Genomic DNA, 20,478 nt, shown 5'->3' with positions numbered 1-20,478 from the left:
AGTTAATTTACAAAGGTCTCAATAATGAACCAAGGCACTGGTCTAAGAATCTTAGGAGAAGGCCTGGACACCTTCTTCATTGAACAGGCCAAGTTAAGTCGACGCCTTCCAGCACTGATTGGAATCTTGGACCACCTGCCTTTCCCTTGTCACACATCTGTCATCGAGGTCACTCCTTTGGCCCCAACCTGACACTTCCCATCAAAGCTCGTTTATCATGATAGAGAAAGAAAGAAAGAAAGAAAGAAACGATGGAGGTCCAAACGCAATAGTTCAGCCACTCACATGATGATCAAAGTACAACATTAAAAATCTTCTCATGTGTCCTCCAACTTCCTTTGACAAAGCGAGAAGATCCACTCTCTTTGAATACAATACTGAAAGGATAAAATCCCTATCTGTTTATTTACGAGTGCTTTTGCTCGTAGTTATCTCTAACTACCTCTCTTAATTATATTTAAGTGTTCCACTCTCTTAAATTAATATGGTGGGAGAGTAGGACAATAGACAACTGGCAACCTGAATCATCTTAAAGGGAAGAGAGTTAGATTTGCTGATTATCTTTAGATTGATCTTTATCACGAGTGATAGCAATGTTGATTGCCTGGCGCCACTGAGATTAAGAAACAAAAACCATGGTCAAAGTCCGTAGTTTCAACGAGTGAATCATTAAAATACATTTCACCAGAGTATGACACCACTAATCAAATGCATGGTGGAAGGAAGGCACTGCCACTGACTAAATAAAGTTAATGCCATCTAATTTAATTCGTTAAATCGTGCTACTTAAGGTTAAATTATGAACTATCAACATCAGTTTATCAAACCGATGGAAAATATTACTTATTAAACCAGAGGAGTTCACATGATCCTTATTGAAGCAGGGTCAGTGAGTAAACTTAATTGCTGGATTATTGAAATGATTTATGGATTTTGAAAGGGCTGGCAAAAGAGTCTAAATTATGGAAAAAAAGTTGATCGATTCGAAGGTAGAAGAACTGGATCGAGAAAGTGCTCGGAGTAATTAGGGCAAAGAGTTTAAATTGATGAAGATCTTGATGGAGCAGGATGCCTGCATCAAGGAGACACTCAGGTGACTTTTAAGGAACTCAAATTAAGGAGGAAATGAAAGCTTCAAGATTATGAATCATATATTATGATTACATTCTAGAATAGCACGAGTTATGAGGTTAATTAAATATAAGATACATTCAACTTTGTATCAACATCTTTTTTTATGTGTGTGAGACATTAAGATTAAGATGAACATATTCTCTCTCTATATATATTATAATTTTTTTTAATAAGTTTATGAAATTTAGCTTAGATGACATATGAAAATTTAGTCAATTGTAGCATATAAGATTGAGGGTGTAATTGATTGGCATAACTATTTCACTAGACTAAAATCAAGTGTTTAATATATTTAATGAATATTCTATATCTTATATAGCATTATGGCAAATCTAATCTCTTTTATCTCTCATCTACATATAATAATCTTTCTCCTATTACATATAATAATTATTATGGTGCTGATTTTTAAAAACCAGCACTACGACTTAATTACACCAGCCACCGCTATGAAGATGGTGTTGGTCTTTAAAAGCCAATACCAAGGTTGTTGCTGATTTTTAAAGACTAGCGCCAAGGTTAGTGCAAGACCAATATCAAAGTGGTGCTAGTTTTTAAAAAATAATACTACCTTGGTGTTGTTTTTATCAACAACACCTTGCTGCTTGTTTTTAAAGACCAACAATAAAAACATCACCATCTTAGTTCTATTTTTTAAAGATCAATACCACCTTGGTATTGGTCTTGCACCAACCTTGGTGTTTTTAAAGACCATCACCATCTATACAGTGATTGCTGGTGTAATTAAGTTGTGATGCTGATTTTCAACATCACAGTGATTATTGCATCCAATCAAAAAAGAGAGAAAAGAAAATTTTATTTAAATTTAAGAGGAAAGAGAGAAAAGTTGTTGTATACAAATGAGAAAAAAAAGAGATGCGATTGTTCACAACACCGTGTCAGATTGCTCACGTTGGATATCACCCACAGTCACTCACCTAAGAGTGTGTAGGATATCATCTATATATATATATATATATATATATATATATATATATATATATATATTCCTGTTTTTTTATTTAGTATTTAGGGCTTAATGTTTAAGCTAAATGAAATAAAAAATTAACATTAGGTATAAGTGTCAAAAATGAATCTGATCCACCAACCCGATCTGAGTCGATTCGAAAAAATTAAGTTCAGGTTAGGGGTTTCCGGATTCTGGTTAGGGGTTCTTGGGGTTGATTTAGTTTCGGATCATGTTTGGATTGACCTAGATTGACCTAAATTTAGGATTTAGGGGTTTCGAGGGTTTAAATCAAATTTTATATTAAAAAGTATGATGTTTTATGTACAAAATAATATAATGTAGTATAACAATGATGAAATATTGAAATAAAAGTGAAAAATTATAGTGAAATAATTAAAAAAAAAAGGTTTTTTCATGTTGGGTAGATTATTTGGGTTATCCAGGTTTAGGTTTAAGATTTTTTGTTTGAGTTTAGGTTTGGTCAGATTCGGGTTGGGATTTTTTTTTTTTAACTTATCTTCAATCCGATCCGAACCCACCCAATGTGTTAGAATAAAAAGAATTTAGATATCTTCACAATTCATCCAAATTAGCACCCCTAACACTAGGTGCTCACAGATTGCCTATAGATGGATGTGCAGGATAACAAAACTCTCTCTATATAGATTTTATAGTGGGCACAAAGTGCATTTTAATATCTTTTTTGGTAATTTATATTGAGAATACAATCAAAATCTCATATTGGAAATACATATAAGATCATGTATTAAAAAAATAAAAGATATTTTCATTAGTACGAGGTCTTTTTAGCAGAGTTCAAAAATAAATCAAGAGCTTAACCTCAAAGTGAACAATATCATACTATTATAGAGATATGTGAATTTTTTTAATCTCAACAAATAGTATCAGAGTCATGGTCCATATTAAGCTATGTGAGTAAAATAGTAACCTTAAGGGGAGGTCCAGAAGAGTGATTAAATATTTAAAAGGAGATTCATATCATGAAAATTATGATGATCTTTTATCTGAAGAAAGGACTGTTGTACAGTTATATAATTTTTTATCTAATAATCAAAGTATTCATGCTTAATTTATTAGATAAGTTAGGAGCACAACTTATGCCTAGCTAGTAGCCAATGTTTCAGATTTTCCATTTGACTGGAGAAAAATACGTGGAGATTCTAAACATGCATGCTTGGGAGTCTAAATTTATCAAGATAACAAATCTATTAAAATGTTTGTAAAATATCAAAACTCCTAATTAATAATAATAATAATAATAATAATAATAATAAAGCTTTGCAACGTTTAAATTAATTGTCTTGTCTAAACCTTTTTAAGAATAAGAATCACCGAGCGTTCCAACAAAAGCTTAAATAGAACCCTTAAAGCATTACTTCGTGTCATCTTTGTTTTTTTCTCTTTTATTTTAATAAGTATTCAACTTGATGAATACTCAATTTAGTCTATAAAAAAAATTAGTAACGACTCGTCAACTAGTATTCCGGAATTATCTTTATCCACTGAAAAAAAATTAATTATACAGTGCACCCCAATTAAGAATTGATCCGTACACATCTGATGAACTGTGAAACACCAGAGCCCGGGACACTCTACTTTTCTAGAGCACGAAGACCTTGATTTAGTAAAATTTTTCTTCATCAACACATTTCTAGAGTTCTCTTAGGCTACCCACTAAAACTTTGAGAGCATGTTGCAGGACAATAAACTTGATTCCATCCCCCTCTACCTTAGTTTTTTTTATTATTGGATCGCCACCGAAGCTTCTACTTTTCATCATCTTTTTTCAGCCCATAATTACAGACAATTATCACTTAATCATTCATGATTCAATTCCCAACTATGACATATTTATAAGAATTTAAACTGTTTTTTTTAATATTTTTTAATTTATCTTAACGATCGATGAAATTTTTTTATAAAATCAAATTAGTCATCCTAAATTCAATATTTCCTGATTCATCATTTTGTTGTCGTTGTTTTTTTTTTTTTTTTTTTTGATCGTCTGATTTTTCTTCTGATGAAGTTTGTTTCTTCAACCCTTACAATTGTGTTTTCCACCGTCAAATTTGAAACCTTAATATGATTCTCGTCTTATTAGAGTCGAATGAGCTTCCTGCCGTTGTGAATTAGAAAAGTCCTTAGTGAGACCTTCAAAAGGCCCAAGAAGTTAGGAATATATATGTTGTTCATGTGTTTAGCATTCTAATCGTAGTTTATACTCGTGCTAAAACACATGCAATCTTTGGGTTTGTATTACCATCATGCAATTAAAAAAAATAAATGATTATTCTAGTTAGTTTTATTGACTATCTCTGAGTGATCGACTCAGTCCCACGGAAATTTTTCACTAGCCACCGGAGTAAATCGAAAAGCACACACAACAACCAACCCAGAAATCCAGCATCATGCTATTAAAGTCCCTAGTATTGGAAGATTATAAGTGTAATCATCCTCGAATCAATGTTAATAAATTTGACTAATAAGCTCGAGTGGATTCGAGTTGGAGTTTTCATATTTAGACAATATGTTTAGATAATATATGAGAAGAGGTCAAATAAATCAAGATTGACTAGATATTTGACAATATGTGAGACGGGAGTCAAGTAGGTCATGGAGGATTGAATACTTGATTGCAAAGTTCTAAATCGAGGGTTAGACAAAAGAAAGCCTAAGTAAATCAAGGAGGACCACACGTTGGCAAAAGAAAGTCTAAGCGGATCAAGAAGGATCGTACGTTGGTATAGAAAAAGACCTAACTAAGGTTAAGTAAAAGAAAATCCAAGTGGATCAAGAAGGAACGCATGTTAGCAAGAGAAAAGACTTAACTGTGGTTAGGTAAGAAGAAAATCCAAATGGATCAAAAAGTACCACACTTAGTGATTGGAAGTCTAATGAGAAGTTGGTGTTGAGAATCTTTGGGTTGGCTAAAAGGGGGGTTGAATAGACATTTACCTCAATCATTCGCTTTCTATATATTCGTTAATGCATAGTAGAAAACAAACAAACAAATATGAATACGAAAGATAAACTACAAAGACAAGAAGAGCAAATCACTATATATTTATTTATGTGGTTAGGAGATTAGGACTCCTATTTCACGGCTATCTGTAAGGTGGATGATCTCTATCCGTCGGTGGATTAGTCCCCAAAACCTCCGACTAGCTCAAACTTCCTTGTAAGGGGAGAAACCTCACCACAACTCGATCAAGACGTTTGGATCATACGAGAACTTCGATATCTCTAATTAAGCTTTAACTAAGTCTAATTTCGACACCCAAGCAAGCTACCTCAAGCTCCATTATATAGAGTTGGGGAAAATACATAGGTTGATTTTCATGTTAACAGTCGACTGATATCTCCATCAGTCGATTGGTGTTACCGTTAGATAGACCCAACAACACTCCATAATCCATGATTCTATTTTACTAGTTGATTGCTATAGTGTACCAGTCGACTGCTACAATGTATCAGTCAGTTGGCTACAGTGTCAGTCAGCTAGCTACAGTACTAGTAGACTAATTTTTATAGTCATCGGGCACAGAAACATTATGTTCCCTGCCCTAGTCGATTGGTCCAAACACTAGTCGGCTGGTAAAATCCTAAACCTAGGGGTTCCCTTCTCTAGTACATTTCTCTCACACTCAGATCCATACGACTCACTTGACTCTTTCTCACAACCTTGACCTCTTGCTTTCAAGCCTCCATGCTTTGACTCTCGTCCCTCAAATACATCCAAGCCCATAGCTTGTCCCAATGTCATCCTTCGCATATGCCTTGAAGTGTGCTTCCCTTGGCTTATCCTTGCTACCTTGTCTACGGTCCCTCGAATCCCTCGGATGCTTCATCCTTCACTGTACCTGAAGCCATCAAGTTAAGTCATATGTGTATGTTTCAAAACCGCACAACTCAAATATATATATCAAATACAAGGGTAAACCTAACTTAAACTTTTTTCCCAAACATGAAAACTTATGGTCACACCGAACCCTCAAGATTGCTTCTAGCAGTTGGCACAAGAGAAAGTCCAAGTGATTTAAAAGGTTGATCAAACACTTTGTGAAGAAGTCCCAACAGGTCATGGTTGACCGAATATTCAGCAAGGGAACCTAAACTTGGTGTTGGATCGATCGCACGTGAGAGGGGGGGTGAATCACATGGTTTTTAAAGATTCATCTTTTCTGTTTTAAAATCAAAGTACGAACACAGTGGAAAATAAAGAAGAACGAGAACACAAGAAGATACGAACGGTTTACTTCGTTTGGAGCCTTTGGCGACTCCTACTACAAGACCCAAATCTCGTAGACCTATCGATGGGTAATCTACTAAAGGCCTCTTCTGGTACCTTCGGAAGAGGAAATCGAGTATAAAGAAAGTTAAACAAGTGCAACACACTGTACTTGTCCTTTTGCAATAATTAATTAAAAATAAAATTACCGACACTTAAAGATTAAAGTGGGAGCGCTCATGTTGATGTCGGTCTGTCGGCCATGATCGAAAGTGTTCGGAGCAGTCGTCGAGCGCAGCAGCTTTGCAGCAGAGTCGTAGCAGGAGCCCGGAGCAATCGGAACTTCAAATGAATGCACAATAGCTTGTATAAGTATTATTATCCAATGTCTTCTCGAGACAGTTTTATAAAAGGCATGGAAGCCACCTTCCATAGCCATGGAAGGCGCCTCCAATGAGGAAGGTTCGATCCTGAATAACCCGGTGCTTATCCACGACTTCGGCCAAACTTTATCCTGCGGAAGACACCTTTCATAGTCATGGAAGGTGCATTCTATGAACAGTACGAAGGTGCCTTCTATCAAGCTTGAAGGCGCCTTCAGACATCATTCATTCGAAGGCAAATGTGCTCCTTTGTTCTGCAAAACAACGTTAGTCCAATAAATAAAATAATAACCTACAAGACAAATATTAGTATAATAATGAGTAGTATTAATTAGTTCCTATCCTTCCAGGACCAGGAACTAGTCAAGGTCTCAACTTAGGAATCCTAAATGGACCTAAACTGGACTGACGCCTACTGTTCCTTCAACTGGGATGCGTCCTCACTTGGTCACTCTCCTCCAGTGACTTACATTAACTTACCAGTTTGCCAGACATCCGGTTAGCCCGTCGACCTATCTGGACTTCATGCTAGCTATCCCGTCGGCCCGTTGACCTAGTTGGACTTTTTGCCAGATATCCGGTTAGCACATCGACCTATCCTGGACTTCGTACCAGCTATCCGATCGGCCCATCGACGTAGCTGGATTTCATATCAGCTATCTGGTCGGCCCGTTGATCTAGCTGGATTTCGTACTAGCTATTCGGTCAACCCGTTGACCTAGTTGAATTTCCTACACACTTAATCAAGTGGTTAGACTACAACAAAGCCTAACTTAACTTACTTGTCATTCATCAAAACCCGAGTTAGACTGTTAGTACAAATCGTACCAACAATTCCCCCCTTTTTGATGCAATGATAATCTGGGTTAAGTTAGGGGGAAAAATACAAAATAGACAAATAATATGGTTTAAGTTATTTGGATTTCGATTTGTTTCAAAGTTTGCTAACTTAATCAACTTAACCTCTTAACCCTCCTCCTTTGGCATTCATAAAAAAACATGAATAGCTATTTTTTTAAAAAAAATGTGCTAAGGAAAGTAAACAGAGAAAAATTTGTTACAATAAAATAGTTCTCAGGATTACTTGAGGGAGGAAAAATGTTATAACCATAAAAGCTTTTCAAAATAAAAAATGTTTTATAACATATGTTAAAGTATGTTCAAAGATGATTTTGAAACCACTTAGCATTTTAGAATGATAAAAAAACAACTAATTAACCAAAAAAATTAGTTTTAAAAAAATCTTCAAAATTTTTTTCAAAGTGTTTTCAAGACATTTTGTAAAGTAGATTTCAAAAACTTTTAAAACATTTTTAAAGGCATCTTTCAAAACAAATTTGAAATCACTGTATATTAACATTTTCACAAATAAAGTTGAAAATACTTTAAAATCTACTAACTTCAGAAACTTTCAAGTTTTCCCAAAAAAAATTAAAAATGCTAAGTTCTAAAAAAAACATAAAGGATTTAAAGTTAAAGTTTTCCAAAGCAAAAATTAAAATACTAAGTGTTGTAAAATTATTTTAAAGTAGTTTGAAAAAATTGAAATAGTTTTTAAAATAATTTTTCAAAACATGTGATAATCTATTGTTGAAAAAATAAGATAAATGTTTTGACTTATTAATCCTCCTCCTGAACGTGAGCTTATTTCAAAATAATCTAGTCAACTATAAATTGTCCTTAACTGTCTAACCGTTAGTTACTAACTAACTATTAGAAGATAGCAGTGTTCACTTGGTTAGTCAGGTTAGGTATTTATATCCAGTTAGTGTGTGTCTAACCTGAATTACTTAACCTGATTACCATAAATTTAGTATTTAACGCTTAAACTTATGTTGATGCACTGATATAAGCATCTTAATTCCAAGCAATCTGTCTATGCATCTTACCCCTTTCTAAGTTTGACAATCGCAAACAAGGTAATCCTAATGTGTTGGTGAGATGCTCAAGTCCTAGATCTATAGGAACTTGCTTTCTATGGATTTGACCTAGACTAAGGCTAAAAGTGATTTTGAAAAGTCTAAAAATAAGAGAATTTTGAAAAAAGTATAAGTAAAGAATTTTATCCTAGAATTTAAAAATTTTTGAAAATAATTTTGAAAAAGATTGGTCCTAGTCTATTAAACACATTCCTAACTGACGTCGTAAGTGATAGATCGATTAAGTACGATAGAGGGGGGGGGGGAGTGAATATCGCGCTCATTAAAAACTTTTTCTTTTTCTTTTTGGAAAACAGAGTTATGCAGCGGAAAGTAAAGAGAGAGACAAGTTTGTTTACTTCGTTCGGAGCCTCGGTTGACTCCTACTCGAAGGCCCGCGATCCTCGATCGCACTGATGGGCAAATCACTATAATCCTTCTTTCTGAGATCCTCGGAAAGAAGCAGATCGTACAGGTACAAAGATATAAGATAGTAACAACCCTACTATCTTATATGAAAATGCAATACAAATAAAATGTACCGACAGTAGTAAGTAAAGGTTGAAATTCGGTCGGTTCTTCCGGATGAAGTATCTTGAAGAGATGTAGAAGACGTGCAGTACAGTTAGCCTGTAGAAATTAACTTTGAGATGATCGGAAAATTGTATTTTTACCTCAGACCTCGAGCCCCTTTTTATAAGTACCTTTGAGGTTTGGTTGACTGATCTCTCTATTCGGTCGACCGAACCAGCTCCTTTCCTTCCTGGTTGGATTCTGACGCTGACCCGATCTCTGATATTAATTAATCATAAAGGGTTCGGTCGACCGATCCCATTTGTCGGTCGACCGGACAAGCTCCTTCCCTGTTCGCTGAGATTCACATTTACTGTGCATTTAATGTTGATTGGTTCGGTCGACCGATCATTTGGTTCGGTTGACCGATCAGTGTAGTTTCCTTCTGCTCCTGATCGTTGCTGTCTGTGCTGAGTCATAACGATTCGATCGACCGATCCTCGGTTCGGTCGACCGATCATGGCTTGATGGTTTGTTCTAGTCTGATCTGAACACTGCTTTGATCTCTTCTTATTCGATCGACCGATTATCCGGTTCGGTCGACCGATCCAGCCAAACCTGCAAAACAGTGTTAGATAATAAACCTACAAAACAGATGTTAGCACAACAATATAATAATGCATGAGTAATGTAGGACAGTAGAACTATCTTGATCTTAACTTGAAAATCTTCCCGGTTTCTTCAGTTGGATCAGCGACCTAAGGTTGTTCCCTACGAGAACCCGATCTCACTGTCGCTCCTCCAGTTGTTTACCTCAACCTACCTGCCAAACTTAGATCCTCCAGATCTAGTTTGGACTTTTCACTTAGCTTTGATCGGCTTGCCAGGACTTTTTCCTTGATCTTCAGTCCTCCAGACCTCTCGATCGCACCGCCAAGCGTCGGGTCCCCTTGACCCACTTGGACTTGCACCTGGGTTCCACGATCTACTAAGATTTTTCTTGCCTAGCATCCAACTAGGTCTTTCCTGATTGAGTAAACAACCTGCACACTCAGTAAACTTGTTAAATCACAACAAGACTTAACTTGAACCTTTGACAACATCAAAACTTAGGTTTGATTCTGGTGCAACTTGCACCAACAATCTCCTCCTTTTTGATGTTTGACAACCAAAGTTCAAAGTTAAGTTAAAATATGTAGAAATTAAATAAACAAACAATTTAACTTTTAATTTCCCCCCCGAGTTAAATAACTCCCCCTGAATTCACTATCTCTCCCCCTTTGACACACATCAAAAATAGGGAAAAACTATAAAAGCAAGTAAAAGAAACATACTCAAAGAAAACAACTTAGTTCAAGTGTGAACCTAGTAGTAATGAACATGTAAAAAATTATAGAAAAATTCTAATCATAGGTAAAATATATATTTTTGTTTTTTTATAAAAAATATGTATATTCTAATCATAATTATAAAGAAAATTTAAAATAAGGAAGTAAAAAATTTGAAAACTTTTACCAAGTTAAAAAAATATTGATGTTAAGATAAAAAATTTCAAAACAAAGTAAAAAAATAGTTTTGAAAAAAATAGACAATTTTGAAAATTTTGGGAAGTGGAAAAATTTTCACTAAGTTAAAACTTTTGAAAAAGATTTTGAAAAGTGTGAAAATTTTTATTAAGTTAAAACTTTTGAAACAAATTTTGAAAAAGAATTTGAAAATGAATTTTGAAAAACATAGTAAGATATATAATTTTGAGAAGTGTGAAAATTTTGACTAAGTAGAAGATTTTAAAATATTTCAACAAAATGTCAAAATTGATTTTTAAAACTTGGAAAATAGTCTTAAAAAAAAGCTCAAAGCTCCCCCTAAAAGTGATGACAACCTAAAAGTCTAACCATGGTTAGAAAGACTAAGGAAAAAGCGTCCTTATGATGAAATGTCCAACCATTTTACAAGGCTAACTATCACAAGATAGTAGCTATTGACTCAGGTTGATTAATTTGAGTCACGTGGACTGACTAAGTTGTTACTAGTGAGTCAACTCAAATTGATTCATGTATGTTGTTTAAAGTCCAAATTTATAGTGATGCACTTACATAAGCATTTGCAATCTTAGGCTAGGTCCTAAGCATCACACCCATTCTAAGTTATCAAACAAGGGATTCTACTGTGCTTGTGAGATGCTGTCTCCTAGAACTATAGGATCATGTAATTCTACGGTAGTACCTAGGCTACTCCGAAAAAAAAATAAAAATATTTTGAAAACCAAAATTTTTATTTTTTTAAAAAAATAATTTTAATTTGGGTCTTAAAATAATTCTAATTGAGTTTTAAAATAATTTTAATAAAATTTTAAAAATATTTTAATTAAGTTTTAAAATAATTTTAATTAAGTTTTTTTTAAAAAAAGATTTTGATTAGGTTTTTAGAATAATTTTAATTAAGTTTTAAAAAGGTTTTGATTAAGTTTTAAAATAATTTTAATTAGGTTTTAAAGAAAATTTTAATTAAGTTTAAAAATAGATTTTAATTAAGTTTTAAAAATATTTTAATTAAGTTTTAAAAATATTTTGATTAGGTTTTTAAAATAATTTTGATTAGGTTTTAAAATAATTTTAATTAAGTTTTAAAATAATTTTAATTAGGTTTTAAAATAATTTTGATTAAATTTCAAAAAGATTTTAATTAAGTTTTAAAATGATTTTAATTAAGTTTTTAAAATAATTTTAATTAGGCTTTAAAATAATTTTAATTAAGTTTTAAAATAATTTTAATTAAGTTTTAAAATAATTTTAATTAGGTTTTAAAATAATTTTGATTTTTTAAAAAGATTTTAATTAAGTTTTAAAATGATTTTAATTAAGTTTTAAAATAATTTTAATTAGGTTTTTAAAATAATTTTAATTAGGTTTTTAAATAATTTTAATTAAGTTTCAAAAAGATTTTAATTAAGTTTTAAAATGATTTTAATTAAGTTTTAAAATAATTTTAATTAGGTTTTTAAAATAATTTTAATTAGGTTTTAAAATAATTTTAATTAAGTTTTAAAATAATTTTAATTAGGTTTTTTAAAAAGATTTTAATTAAGTTTTAAAAATATTTTAATTAAGTTTTAAAAAAGATTTTAATTAAGTTTTAAAATAATTTTAATTAAGTTTTAAAAATATTTTAATTAAGTTTTAAGGTTTTTTTTTATTTTTTTAATTTTTATTTATTTATAATTTTTAATTATTGAATTATTGAAAAAGGTTGTTGAACCCATGTTAGATTCAAACTTAGCTTTGGGTTAATCAAGCAAGCTTTCTAAGGATAAGCTTTCAGTTCAGTGGCGAGGCTTATGACCTTCTTGTGTATCAACGGTGGACCACTTGCTGAAAACTTTCTAAACTGTTCCCGCTCAAAAAACTTAATACTAAATTTTGGTCTAACTAGCGCATGTTTGATTGGGGTAGCTTCGGTCAGATCCACTATGTCTAGTGCACCAGGTAGAATACACAAGATTCAGCCTTGACATGCTTTCGACAAAGTTTCCTTGACGTACACTACAACAAAAACCCTCATAGACATCAGTGGAACAACAACGGTTTTAAGCAAAAATCGATGTCTATGAGTATTTTACACCGATTTTTCCAAAAATCGGTGTCTATGAGCGCAGATTTTCGCTCATAGACATCGGTTTTTTAGGCGATGTCTATGAGCATCCGTTTTTTCGTTAATAGACACTGATTTTAACATCGGTTTTTAAAATCTGATGTCTATGATAATTTTCCCACCAATACTTAGCTAAAATTTTCAACTCTTCCCTCTAACCTAACCCTATATGATGCCGTCCACGGGAGGCAGAGAGAGAGAGAGCTGTCTTCGGGCGACTCACCTTCTCCGCCTCTATCTTCTCCTCCCCTCCCATCGCTGACCCAATCTCGACCTCCTTTATTCTCCCAATTCGAAGCAGACAGAAACAGAGATCGGAGATCTGTGCTTCCGATTCACCGCTCGATCCGCCAAGATGTAGATAGGTTCCGAGAAGGCGTCATCCCTTGATCTCTTGTCGGTCGTCGTCGCCTCCCTCTTCGACGGATATGGGCTCAATTCCAGCACCGAGGATGCGTTCGTGGAGAACCGGCTGCTGATCGCCGTCCTGAGCATAGTCATCGCCGTGCTTGTCGGTTGCGTGGCAATCTTCTTCGTCCGGCGATCGAGTGGAAGGAAGCCCGCCGAGCCGCCGAAGCCGCTAGTGGTGAAGACCCAGATGGATACAGAGGAGGACCAAGGGAAGAAGAAGGTCACCGCCTTCTTCGGGACGCAGACCAGGATGGCTAAGGGGTTCGCGAAGGTTAGGGTTTTTATCCGAGTAGTTCATTTTTTGAATTTTTCTCCCATGATCTTAGATTTTCCCCCCTTCTAGGCGCTGGCTGAGGAGGCAAAAGCACGGTACCCTAATGCCATATTTAAAGTCATGGATATCGTAAGATTATCTTCCTTCTATTTCAGATAATTGGAAATACTACTGATTAATTGACTGATATGTAGTTAGTTTCCTCAATTATAGGACGAATATGCTACTGAGGATGATGAGTACGAGGAGAACCTGAAAAAGGAGAGCTTGGCTTTGTTCTTCTTGGCTACGTAAGTTGAAAGCCAGGAATTTTTTGTTTGTATAAACAATCAGCTTCCTCAAAGTTCGAGCTGATCCCTTTGTTTTCTTTAGGTATGGAGATGGTGAGCCTACTGATAATGCTGCCCGGTTCTACAAATAGTTTACAGAGGTTCTGGAAGCATGAACATTTAGTTAATCTATTCTACCAATAATCCTTTTGCCTTGATCGATTACTGATTATTAGTTTTTTATAGGGGAAAGAGAGAGGAATCTGGTTGGAAAATCTTCAATTTGGTGTGTTTGGTTTGGGCAATCGGCAATATGAACATTTTAATAAGGTTTGGCATGATGAAATTGTCAGTATTCTTTTTGTGGGAATTGCTTGGCTGATATATTTGTGTATTGTGTCCTTGCAAAGGTTGCTGTGGTGGTCGATGAACTGCTTCATGAGCAAGGTATATACTCGATTTATTTAGTTTGTGATTTGACTAAGTCACATATGCTCCTTAAGCTGATTTTAAATCCTATCTTCAGTTGCAATCTCAAAGTTCATGCATTTCATTTTCCTAGAGAATTTAACTTGTTTTGTAGACTAATTGTTACTCTAAAAACTTGTAAAGTCAACATGGTCTGAGGAGTTACTAAGAAACAGTTGAGTAGTCATGTTATCTGTGAGTTTCATAAATACAACTGTAATGTAGTAGTCATGTGCAAGTTTGTAGATGTGTTTAATGAATTTAAGCATCATTCTTACTTGCATATTCTTCTATCTTTTTTTCCTCTGCATAGGCGCCAAGCACATTGTCCAAGTGGGGTTGGGAGATGATGATCAGTGTATTGAGGATGACTTCTCTGCATGGTATGTAGTATCGGCAAACTTTTATGCATGCCATCCAAATTCCAATGTCGGCTACATTTATTTTTCAGTTTTCTGTTCTTTTTTCTCTTTTGCCCATCACTATCTCATTACTCCTTTGTGGAATATGAAATATCAACTGTACTTTCAGGAGGGAGCTTCTTTGGTCGGAGTTGGATAAGTTGCTTCAGGATGAAAATGAGACAGGTGCATCTACTCCTTATACAGCTGCCATTCCTGAATACCGGGTTGTATTTGTCAAGCCTGAAGAAGTTCCATATCTGGACAAAAGTTTGAGTTTTGCAAATGGCCATGCTATTCATGACATACAACATCCATGCAGGTAGAGATGCTCTTTACAAAGACAATTTAAAAACAGTACTGGTTAGGATTTTCCAGTCCGTGAAAAGCATATCTAACACAACTTTTGTATCTTCAAGGGCTAATGTGGCTGTGAGATGAGAGCTTCATACTTCAGCTTCGGACCGGTCCTGCATCCATTTGGAGTTTGACATAGATGGCACTGGCCTTACGTATGTGTATAAATTATATCATTCTGAAATCATGATTTCTTATTTATCTTTACAATGACAATCATTTTAAATTTCTTCTAGCAATGCTCCCCCATCAATGAATTTGGTTTTGAGTAAATAATAAAATATATTATGGAAGGAAATCTGTAATGCATGCAAAATGTGTTGAGGCCACTAATGTGCAAATGCTAGCTAATTCTAAAGTTCAATCACATAATTCTGAATCTGATACATGTCATTATTAAAGAACAGCTGTTAGCCTAATCAAAGGCCATATATCTGATACTATTGTAATTATAAATTTTAGAATGATGTTCTTGATTTTGCATACAACACTTCTACCAGACATCTAAACTCTGTTGGTCCTGGGGCTCGATAGTAGTGAAACTTATCCTTCCTGAACTTTACTTATTGCATGGAACTTTTTTTTTAAATTTGTGAACCGCTTGTTGAATTACCATGGGACAGCCTTCCACGAGTAATAATTTTGTGGACACATCTACCCTCTTGACACTCATTTAATCACAAATACTTATGTTTTCTTTAAGGAAATTTTGCATGGATAGTCTAGCAACCAGTCATGTTGAGTGAAATTCAGATTCTTTTTTTTTCATTGTTTATTACACATAATATTAAGCCCATTTTAGTGATTGTGTGGTTACGTCCTCTCATTTTATTTTCATCTTCACATTCATACTGCTTAAGATTAAGTTTTTCAATTTGTATGTTAATCATTATGGATCATTGTGATATTCTAAAAGTTGATATGTTCTGCATTCTTGCACTGGATTGCTTTTCCTTTTTTGCTCGCCTCTTGTTAACAAGTAGCCAAATTTTTGTGTCGTTTAGCATCTCATTAGTTTTTTTCCAAGTCTCAGGCAGCAAAGGAAGTTGATTTTTCTGGCAATGGGATTATAGCAGTTGGCCTAAAGGCACTTTATGATGTTCTTCATACGAATACCATGCTTAAAACTCTGAACCTATCAGGAAATAATATTGGCGATGAAGGAGCTAAGGTAAGTCCATTTTTTAATTTTAATTTTACTAATTTTTATGTTTGCGCCTATTCATCTAGAAATAAGTAATTTGATTCTGCTGGAAGTACAGTAGTGTATTGGAATACAAGAAAAATTAAAGTTCATTATCACCATTAATTGATAATTTGATATTAGATGATTTCTTTGACGGTAAATGACAAAATTCTTGAATGGTATTAGATAAATTTACTGTGGTTGATATAATATGAATTCACACAAAGTAATTAGCATACAAGCATCCTAATTGTAGTTGCTAAATGCAAATACCCTACTATGTTTAGCTAGTTCATTTAACTGTATTTATCTTAGTTTGTTTAGGTCAGTTTAATGGGGTTTTCATGGGGTAGTGAATTTTTTTTAATATATTTGTGTTCTAGCAGTGATGAGATAATTATTGGCTTGCCATGAAATTTATCTTTGCTTGGCTGATTTATTTCAGTTTTAAATAACTATAGTTTTTACATGATTCTTGCTTTGTAAATATATATATATATATATATATATATATATATATATATATATATATATATATATTTTCGTTTTTAGATTTCCTTCTTTGATGATGATGCAGTTCTCCAATTTGCTGTTATTTTTTGTTCATTTCAGTATTTACCTAGTTGCATCACTCTTAACCATGTTTCTTTATAGCCCAGTTGTGCATGCAGTAGTGATTAGCATATCATGTCACATGGGAGATATACCTCATGTTATGATATTTTCTGTTGTCAAACCTTTTGTGAATGATTGGTATAGTGCATGATGATTTAAACTAGTCTTTTTGACTTCAGAAGAACATGCTGAATTTTCCATGTATGCTGGCCTTTAATATAGAGGGCTACAAGAGGATTATATCTTAGGTCAAGACACTCCAAATCCATCATAAACCAAAGGGAAAATAGTTTCTACTTACTAGAGGATTGAATGGACCCAAAAGGAAGCTCTAACTTGCTGTTTTGGGTGCTGAACTAAGGAGGCAGCTGCCTTCTTGCCGCATTCCTTGCTGTTGTGGTTGGTAGCAGAAATCACAGAAAATAGGGGGCTTAGTGCAGGATATTCAGGATACCAAGATGGCATCAGAGGTAGTACAATAAATAGTATATCTCTTCATCAGAGGTAGATTTGTTCTTCTATGCTTCCTTCACTGGATTTGTTATGTAGTCATATTTCTTTATTCAACCATTACATGCCTAGTAAGTTGTTGTATGATGCTGCCGGTTCTTATCAATCTGTACACTTGAATTAGAAGGAGCAAATTATCTATGTTATATTCTAAGCAGCATATACTAAGTGTCATATATGAAAGTTTTAGATTCTATGTTATATTCGTTATCTTCCACAGCATCCTTTAAAAACTCAGTATTCTATTTTATTTGATACATGTACACATTTGTTTTAGTTATTTGACATATGGTGGATTTATGTGTTTTTACAGTTTACAAATCTCAAGTACTCCAGAGTTGAAATTGATGAAGTGCGGTTCGAGTGGGCTGAATGCATGCTAGATTACATTTGAAGTGCGGTTCTACCTTGATGTGTTAAAAGAATGTTCTACCTTGATTTTGATATATATTAGCTAGCTTTTGATGTAAAAAGAATGTTTGGGTATTTTATGGATATTGTTGTAAGAAGATTATTTATATAATTTGTTAATATTTGTGTATTTTATGGATATTATTGAATGAAGAATATTTATATAATTTGTGAATATTTGTGTATTTTTTTTTGTTATTATCGGTTTTTCATTGTTTCGGAAATCAAATTTGTGAAAAAATATACATATTACATCGATTTTCCACCGCTGCAAAACCGGTGTTATTAACTAATATTACATCGGTCATTTACCGCTACCAAAACTGGTGTTATTAACATACAATATTACATCGGTTTTACACCGTTGATAAAACGGTGTCGTTAAGTGATACTACACCGGTTAATAACCGATTCGAAGACCGGTGTCGTTAAGTGATACTACACCGGTTTTAACCCGATGTCTAAAATGACAGACTTTTAACATCGGCTTCATAGACATCGGTCGAAAATGAAATAGACACGGTGGAAAACCGATGTCTATGAAGGTTTTTATTGTAGTGGTACTATCATCCCAATTCATTCCGATGCTATGTTGTAGGGTTTGGTAAACCTTTTTTATCTAACCGTTCTAAGCATAAAGTAAACCTAATCCTAAATGTATAAGTTTGGTTAATCATGTTGGTTGAATTGTCTTTCTAGTTGCTCCCCCTAAGTCATAGCTTAGATAAAGTCTATCTAAGTAATGAATTTGACTCTTAGGGACCAAGTAGATGTTTGTTTTAATTGGTTTGGTTAAATGTTTGTTTTGAATCCATGCTTGGACTTGACTTCTAATATTTTGGCTAATTAACGACAAATATGATTTGTTTGTTTGTTTAGGGTTGTAACCAAGCCCTGATTTGTTGTACACGGCTCGTTGTGATTCAAGTACCATATTTAGACATTTGGATCCCAGTATGAACCTTTCCAACGTTTTCTTGAGTCGCTCAACTTGACCCTTCAAGTTGGAATTCTCTTCCTCGAGTTTTTCAACTTGAGTTGAGGTTCCAACTTGAACTTGGTTAGTCGAATCACTTAAGTTAACTTGTTGCTTAAGGTGGTCTATTTCCTTAAGTAACAAGTTATTTTATTTTTCAGATTTTGACAATTTTCTAAACAAACATTTAACTACTTTCAACAAGTTAGACTTAGAATAAATCGTTACCATATTTGGATCTTCCGATCCGTGGCTTCCCTCGGAATCAATGTCGATCTCGGACTCGTACTCTTCGTCGGACTCGGAGTTGGAATCTTCATTTCTTGCCATAAAAGTAAGATGGCTCGAATGTTTTGTTTGCTCTGTGTCGGATTCGTCGGAAGAAGTCTCATCCCATGTCGCTTGAAGAACCTTCTTTCGTCTTGTTGATTTAGGTCTTTCTTCCTTCCGATTTGGGCATTCGTTTTTGAAATGCCCTTTCTTGTTACAACCGTAACAAATCATTTTTGATTTGTTTTGGATCTGGTTGAGAGGTGTGTTTTTGGCAGTCTGACTCGATCTTTGTTTTTGATTTTATTTCCTTGCTTGGACTTGCATACAAAGCAACTCCTTTCTCGACATGGCTTACATTAGATTGTTCGTGTAATTTCAATTCACAAAATAATTCATCTAACTTTAGAATTGAAAGATCCTTAGAAACTTTATAAGCATCTACAATTGATGCCCACAAAGTATTCCTCGGAAAGGCATTCAGCGCGTACCTTATTGTGCCACGATTTTCCAAGTTGTGTCCAATCAGATGTAGGCCATTTAGGATGTCCTTCAATCGGGCGTGTAGTTGAGAGGCCGTCTCTCCGGGAAACATTTTAATGTTGAACAAGTTATTTAAAAGTAAATCTCTTTTATTTACCTTAGATTCGTCATCCCCTTCGTGTAGTTTGACTAGAGAGTCCCACAGTTCTTTAGCGTTGTCGTAGGGACTAACTCGGTTCAACTCCTCCATTGTGAGCCCGCACTGAATGGTATTAATCACCTTGTAGTTCAGTTGTGCCTTCTTGATCATTGGGGGAGTCCACTCTTCTGGCTCTAATAGTATTCTGTCTTTCGTCGAAGGAGTGTAGCCTTTCAAGATTGTGAACCAAAGCTCGATATCGGACTTCAAGTAACACTCCATTCTATTCTTCCAATAACTGAAATTTTCTCTTTTGAATAGTGGAGGCTGGACAGTACTGTATCCTTCTTGATATGAGTTTGACATCCTTGCAAGAAAAGAATTATAGAAAAAATATTTCCAAGACTTTCATCTTGGGATTAGTAGTGCTTGAAAAAAATAGAGATGAGAAAACAAGTTCTAAAAGAAAAGAAAAAGTTTTTTAAAAATATGCTTTGAAAAACAGTTAAGTTATTTCAGAGCTTACGAGGCTCTGATACCAATTGATAGATCGATTAAGTGCGATAGAGGGGGGGGTGAATATCGCGCTCTTTAAAAACTTTTTCTTTTTGGAAAACAGAGTTATGCAGCGGAAAGTAAAGAGAGAGACAAGTTTGTTTACTTTGTTCGGAGCCTCAGTTGACTCCTACTCGAAGGCCCGCGATCCTTGATCGCACTGATGGGCGAATCACTATAATCTTGCTTTCCGAGATTCTCGGAAAGAAGAAGATCGTACAGATACAAAGATATAAGATAGTAATAACCCTACTATTTTATATGAAAATGCAAAACAAATAAAATGTACCGACAGTAGTAAGTAAAGGTTGAAGTTCAGTCGGTTCTTCCGGAT

At 34.3% G+C, this 20,478-nt stretch overlaps 1 pseudogene; it reads left to right on the top strand.

Moving 5' to 3' along the window:
* Nucleotides 1-6,891: 6,891 nt before the first annotated feature.
* LOC122007554 lies at nucleotides 6,892-16,839 on the top strand (annotated as a pseudogene).
* Nucleotides 16,840-20,478: the final 3,639 nt, after the last annotated feature.

Source organism: Zingiber officinale, chromosome 1A, assembly GCF_018446385.1.
Source record: "Zingiber officinale cultivar Zhangliang chromosome 1A, Zo_v1.1, whole genome shotgun sequence".
NCBI classification, from domain to species: Eukaryota; Viridiplantae; Streptophyta; class Magnoliopsida; order Zingiberales; family Zingiberaceae; genus Zingiber; species Zingiber officinale.
This window is presented reverse-complemented; position numbering and strand designations above follow the sequence as displayed.